Source organism: Homarus americanus, unplaced genomic scaffold, assembly GCF_018991925.1.
Source record: "Homarus americanus isolate GMGI-L3 unplaced genomic scaffold, GMGI_Hamer_2.0 scaffold24922, whole genome shotgun sequence".
Taxonomy (NCBI): Eukaryota; Metazoa; Arthropoda; class Malacostraca; order Decapoda; family Nephropidae; genus Homarus; species Homarus americanus.
In genome coordinates, this window is record NW_024722610.1 from 1,553,008 (window position 1) to 1,560,987 (window position 7,980).

A 7,980-nucleotide genomic window follows, 5' to 3' on the forward strand; every position below is an offset into this window, starting at 1 on the left:
CCTTCCCTCACACACACACACTTACATCACCCCCCCCTCAACCCTCCATGAGCTGCCTATACTACCATGCCAGATTAATGGAGCATCGCCATAAAACCCGTGTCCAATGTTTTCCGATAATAACGACAGGTTCTGAGAGGTCCTTCCTATCATTCATCACTCTCCGACATCACACACACACACACACACACACACACACACACACACACACACACACACACACACACACACACACGGGCTTCAGCTGCAACACTTGATAAAAAATTTCCCGCCACTTGAGGTTGAATGGGTGATAGATGTTGGTGGTGGATGATAATACGACCTTTTTTTTTTTTTGCCTTGATCTAGTAAACAAAATTAGTATACTAATCTTGATACATTTAGCTTATAAGTTATTTTCGTCTCAGTTTATGTAAAGGTATTTGGGATTATTTCAGTGATTTAATGTAACCTTGATTTATTGGGGTTTGTGTGTTTTTAAGGATATGATATATTATTGGCACTATTTCAGATTCATATAAATGAGAAAAACAAGAACAATAACAGAGGTGAGTTAAAAACGTACTCGATGTCAACTGTCTACTAATATCATATTCAAATCCACGTTTTATTGAAGCAAAACTTTTGTCAGAGCAACAATGACACTATTATAAGTGTTACTCGTATGTTGAAAGTAACATTAGTAGAGATAAAAGTAACATTAACAGGTGAGAGGATAAGAGAGGGTGATGTTTACTCATTGAAATATAGAAGACATGTAAACTCCAATCTGAACACACCAGGAAAAATATCATCCTTTTACCTGGATTCCTCTCAGGTGTACGAACGTGGGTCATCGTAGTACCTGCAGTGAGCGGTTTTTGGACAGGTGATCATTTCCAGGTGGGAGCGTCTCTTTAGCAACAGTGTTCTCGTTAGTATGCATAAAACCTTCTGCAGTGGTCGGCGAGCGGGTGGTGCATACTGTTTATGTTCTTTGGGTTAAATTTGGGCGAATTAGTGTTAAGCAAGTCTTCCATGATCTCCGTTACTAGTCAAATGAATTATATTATACATATTGCAGTATGTGATCAATATTGATGTGTGAAATACTATATTATCTTTTATTAATTACTTAGTGTGTGGTTTTATCGTGTATAATGTTCCCTTGAAGAAAATACTGTAAAAGAAAGAAAGTAAATTCCAACCGTGATTGACTTTAAGGAAATCAAAATATGTGTAGGGATATCTTCAAGATTTTCGTAAGTTGATCTGACAGTTTGGAGATTATGAAAACAGACTCAGTGATCCCTGACCCCGTTATTTGGACCCTTCACCTAGATTACTATATCCACTCTGCCCTTATCCGATCCAACTAATTTTTAATACTTCTTTTCACGGAAAACTCGGAAAATTATTTTTTTGCTAAAAAGAAAGTTGTTTTTTACAGAGTTTTAATTCTCTTCACAAGTCAAAGTTAGTATTTAATAATCTCAACTTGTAAACAATATTCCTTCTATAGGTATGTGAGGAAGGAGACAGACACAGGTACACCAAGCACCTGGCGTGGTCAACAGCTATTAAGATGTTACTACCGCCACCTTCATGGTAAACTTTTTTTTTTAAACTCTAAGTTTTCCTGGCCGCGCCGGATGTTGCAGAGCGCTGCTTGCATATTCAACAACTTGCTTCTCTCCCACATTTCCCGAGTCACACTTGTAGAGAAGTTTGTCAACTTTGTCGCTGAATTTAAGCTCATCAAGCGCGTTAGCACTCCTGAGCCCAGACATTCACCACGGTGACGTTGCCGCCAAGGACAAGCGCAGATGAAAGCCCAAATATTTTGTAACTGAAACTGTCTCTCACCGTCAGGCTACAGCGTCACTAGTTAGTAAACGATGATGATATGGAATTCCTTATAGCCAAGAGCAACACTAGAGTGTAAAAGCGAAGATAAATCAAACCAATGTATTAAACTGTATGAGTGTCTGGAAAGAAATGGTCATCTTGGCACTGTGGGGTAAGGCGGCCCTCAGCACCAGGCGGTGAAGCATGGACGACTTATAACCGTTAGATCAAATTACTGGGAGCATTTCACAGTAAATGTTTGCAACGCATTCTTGGGATCACCTGGCGTGATCGTGTGCCACACACAAAGATTCTTCAGAGAACAGGATGTAGCAGCATACAGTAGAAGCAACTGTTATACAACACCAACGTCGCTGGCTCGGACATGTCATACGAATGCCTGAGCGGCGCTTGCCATTAATGATCCTCTATTGCCAACTGCATGAGGGTCGACGTTTTGCGGGTGGCCCAAAGAAACGCTACAAGGAGTAGATGAAGAAATGCAAAATTAATCATCTAACTTGGGAAAACTTTCCGTTGACCGCCCCCTATGGAGAATGCGCTGTCATGAAGGAGTACATCACTTTGAAAACTCAAGAACACGTTTATTTTGTGAACAGAGTCAAAAGAGGCATGCGTGTGTGGCGCCCTGCACTGTGAGTAATAAGCAGTACATTGTGCGTCAAGGATTGGACTCCACAGCCTTCGTAGGATTCGCCAATAAACCAGAGGAGGAAGTCACCATCGGGCACCATGGACTACCATAAGCAAGTGTGTGTGTGTGTGGGGGGGGGAGTTCAGGGACGTCATCTGCACCACCTACTGAGTACACTCACTAAAAGATTATTGTGCACTCATCACGGCTTCTGTAGCGGTGATCGCTGTGGTTCGTTTCAGAGACAAGGGTGCAGAATATTTTTTAGTGAGTGTACGTTGTTAATAGCAATAATCATCCAACAGAATTGCATATGACATTCATTATCATTAATATTTAACCAACTTGAAGATAGCAATTAACCATAACAACAAATATTAACTCAGCCGCAAAAATAGAGTTCACAGTAATTGCTTGAATTTAATTATCATCTGACCATGACCCTAATAATTAAATTTAAATTTTTTTTCTTAATCTTGCTAATGACTTTGAATGACCAGTTGCCATTATGTTATTGTTAAATTCCATTCGTATCACAATGATGTATATTTTTATCTGTAAGTTTCGTTCGTGTCTAACATGTGTGGGAAGATATTGGAAGCATAATGTGTTGTCCAATAGTAGACCCTGCTGTCATATGGCATCACAACATTTTTGATCAAGTCCCAGGTTGCTGATCTGACTTTCTGCCTCATTTACACACAAGTCTCAATTGTTTCTCTTACTTTGAGAATACAACATATATATATCGTTTGTCACTCTAGACTTATTTAATTTATTTATTTATGTTGCAATTTATTTATTTTTTCACCCCTCAGCCGCGAAATGGGTCGGCAACCTGGTAGGCTAATCCCCGTAAAAAAAACATCTTAGTTGTTGAAGCCCATTCCAAATGTCCAATAACAACAATAATCAAGATGGAGGCCATTTTCGACACACTCTATGGACCTGAGGTTAATGTAAGTCTCTCTTAATATTTCTTTGTAAGTTTGTAATGTTCTTGTGATAAATGCACCAAATACCACCTTCCTAGAAATGTTGTTTTTTTATGTGCAATTTGGTCTGGGTTTCCTGACATAAAACAACACATTACGTTCCTTATAGATGCTTTACGTTCCTTATAGATGCTTTACGTTCCTTATAGATGCTTTACGTTCCTTATAGATGCTTTACGTTCCTTATAGATGCTTTACGTTCCTTATAGATGCATTACGCTCCTTATAGATGCTTTACGTTCCTTATAGATGCTTTACGTTCCTTATAGATGCTTTACGTTCCTTATAAATGCTTTACGTTCCTTATAAATGCTTTACGTTCCTTATATATGCTTTATGTTCCTTATAGATGCTTTACGTTCCTTATAGATGCTTTACGTTCCTTATAGATGCTTTACGTTCCTTATAGATGCTTTACGTTCCTTATAGATGCTTTACGTTCCTTATAGATGCTTTACGTTCCTTATAGATGCTTTACGTTCCTTATAGATGCTTTACGTTCCTTATAGATGCTTTACGTTCCTTATAGATGCTTTAATTTAAATTTGTTGGACTCTGAGGGCTTGTGTGTCTCGTCCTAGTACCATTTACCCGCTGCTCCGTGTTTGCCAACGAGCTGAGGGAGTCACACATAAAACCACTTGATAAATATTAGAAAACATAACAAACCAAGAGAATAATTTGAACTCGGTTATTACTCTTGTTGCTGCCAAGTTCCATATATATATTTTTTCACCTAAATTAAATAGGAGGTACCGTAGAATTGTAAATATTTGGGTCTTTATTTCGTAATGAGGAGAACCAGGTGAACTTATCTGAACTTAAGAGATAATGAGATCGGGAAGGAGGATGTATAGCCAACCCCCAGTAGCATATTGCCTTCACCTCTTCTATCAGTTGGCCATTTACCTGTTCGTTCATCTAGATTACCTGAAGTTTAGACAACCCAGTTTATTTCACCTAACCTAACCTAACCTCATTCTCTGTTGTTTGGTCTGGGGTCGTATCCTTATTCTCCCTTGGTACAATTATATATTTTTTTCACATGTAAACACAAGTAAAACAAAAGAATATCATGGAGTAAACCTTGGTGTAAAATACTATAAATTCTTCTTATTGTATTGCGCCGCCACATTTTTTTTTTACAATCTTGTATTTTATTCCTAGGAGACACAAAATCCTACCACCAAGGACCCGGGAAAACAATAAAGGTGATTATTTATTTATTTTTATTTTTTTGGAAGGACGTGACTTTTTCCAAATAAAATAATAATTATATTACTTGATATCATTTCTTTCACTAGATAATGAATTGTTATATACAGGATATATATATATATTTTTTCGCGATATACGTCAAAATAAAATGTGGAGGGTAAGTATTAATGATCGTATTTCAGGCTAACGATGTTGAACTCTAATGTATATATCGACAATTAACAAGGTATTAACGATGCTTAGATGAGAAAAGATCATCTATTACTCTACTACTGTAAATATGGATTGACGTCAGAGGTATATTGAGTGACGTCAGAGGTAGCAAATATAAATAAATAATGAATTACTAATTAAATTTCACCATTATGATGTTAAATGGATTAATGACTAAATACAAAAACAAACACAAATTAATGCAAACAATAATGAGGAATCCTTTTAAAGTCAGATAAATGCAATAGATAAAGAGTTAAAATAATAGAAAACAAGAGAGAGTTAGATAATGTGTGAATAACAAGCAGAGAGGGATTAAATAAATGTTAGCAAAGACGATGATTGTGTGTGTGTGTGTGTGTATGTGTGTGTGTGTGTGTGTGTGTGTGTGTGTGTGTGTGTGTGTGTGTGTGTGTGTGTGTGTGTGTGTGAGATATTAGCGAGTGTTGACATCACGTTATATATTTAGTGCATTTGGCAGTAATACCTATGATATTATTTACCTGAGAAACCTGAGAATATTTCAGTAATGACTCATAAGGATAGAGAAGACTCACAATATTACAGCACTGACTCATAAGGATAGACAAGACTCACAATATTACAGTACTGACTCACAAGGATAGACAAGACTCACAATATTACAGCACTGACTCACAAGGATAGACAAGACTCACAATATTACAGCACTGACTCACAAGGATAGACAAGACTCACAATATTACAGTACTGACTCATAGGATAGACAAGACTCACAATATTACAATACTGACTCACAAGGATAGACAAGACTCACAATATTACAGCACTGACTCATAAGGATAGACAAGACTCACAATATTACAGCACTGACTCATAAGGATAGACAAGACTCACAATATTACAGTACTGACTCATAAGGATAGATAAGACTCACAATATTACAGTACTGACTCACAAGGATAGATAAGACTCACAATATTACAGTACTGACTCACAAGGATAGACAAGACTCACAATATTACAGCACTGACTCACAAGGATAGACAAGACTCACACTATTACAATACTGACTCACAAGGATAGACAAGACTCACAATATTACAGTACTGACTCATAAGGATAGATAAGACTCACAATATTACAGTACTGACTCACAAGGATAGACAAGACTCACAATATTACAGTACTGACTCACAAGGATAGACAAGACTCACAATATTACAATACTGACTCACAAGGATAGACAAGACTCACAATATTACAGCACTGACTCACAAGGATAGACAAGACTCACAATATTACAGCACTGACTCACAAGGATAGACAAGACTCACAATATTACAGCACTGACTCACAAGGATAGACAAGACTCACAATATTACAGTACTGACTCATAAGGATAGATAAGACTCACAATATTACAGTACTGACTCATAAGGATAGACAAGACTCACAATATTACAGCACTGACTCACAAGCTCGCTATTGACTACTCACATGAAGGTTGTGTCGGCTTTCAGGAAACTGCTACACAGACTCACAGCAGCAGCACTGAGAATATTGCAACCTCCTGGAGAGCGTCTGGACTTAATCACTGTAAACACGCAGAAGCCGTTCCTCCACCCAACACTTGCAAATGCAAATACAAGATAAGCGAGTGCGAATTATTGCAGAAGCTCGCAATGTGCCTGGAATGTTTCCGTTAAGAATTTATTATGCACCAAAAGAGGTTAAAGATTTTATGTTGTAGGACCGAATAGCAGGAACGAACTTGGAATATATTGATGTAAAATATTTGTTTGTTTGTTCCATGTTCTAACAATTATTTAATGTTTTGTCTATCTATCTATCTGTCTCTTTATCTATCTATCTGTCTGTCTCTCTGTCTGTCTGTCTGTCTGTCTGCCTGTCTGTCTGTCTGTCTGTCTCCCCAGTATTTCACCGTCACCGAATAAATTTATATATGCTGGTATACGAGTGTCTGTATGTGTGTTTGTGAAAGCTCCCTCACCTACCACTTAATATGCAAAGTTTGTAGCCGGGTGTAAATAATTTCCCACCAAATTTATGCTCGATTAATGTCGTGCATAAATTAGTGACTGCTAGAATGTGTTCCTGGAATAACAAACAGAAGCTGAGACCTCGGACTGGTGTTGATAATAACTTTAGCACTTATGTAGAGTGTGGTGAGAATGACACTTAGCATGGCAGGTGTAAAGTGTGGTGGAGATAACACTTAGTATGGCAGGTGTAAAGTGTGGTGGAGATAACACTTAGCATGGCAGGTGTAAAGTGTGGTGAAGATAACACTTAGTATGGCAGGTGTAAAGTGTGGTGGAGATAACACTTAGCATGGCAGGTGTAAAGTGTGGTGAAGATAACACTTAGCATGGCAGGTGTAAAGTGTGGTGAAGATAACACTTAGCATGGCAGGTGTAAAGTGTGGTGGAGATAACACTTAGCATGGCAGGTGTAAAGTGTGGTGGAGATAACACTTAGCATGGCAGGTGTAAAGTGTGGTGGAGATAACACTTACATTACGTCCATCATTAAACTTAAAACACATAACAATAAAATATCATAACATAACAGCACAAAGTAACTTAACACCAGAAGAAGAAAAAGTTGAATCACGCACCCATAGTGAAGCAAGTCTCATTTCGACTGTAATTGCACGGATTTGGGCCAATAAGAAGCTTTACTACTTAACGTCTGCATTATGACGAAAATCCCACTGATAACTAAGACCAAATAGTGATTATGGTATTCCACTTAGGATAAATAATTCCATTCTCCATTTACCAGACACACACTTATAAAAGGTTGAAGAATGAAGTTTAGTTTCTACGATGGAATATCTATCCTGGTTTATGTACATAGAGTGATCTTGTAGAATTATTTGGTCTTAATCAGCAGAAGGAAACACGACTAAACCCAATTACATTCTCCTCTGAACTGTTCTGCTAATGACTCTGCCACGCAAATTAGGAATATTCTGCAACAGCGGAGGCCAACTAGTACTGTACATGTCTGATACAGGAGTGAGACTTGTGGTAGTGTGTGAAGGGTTAGTGGTGGTGATGGTGGTGG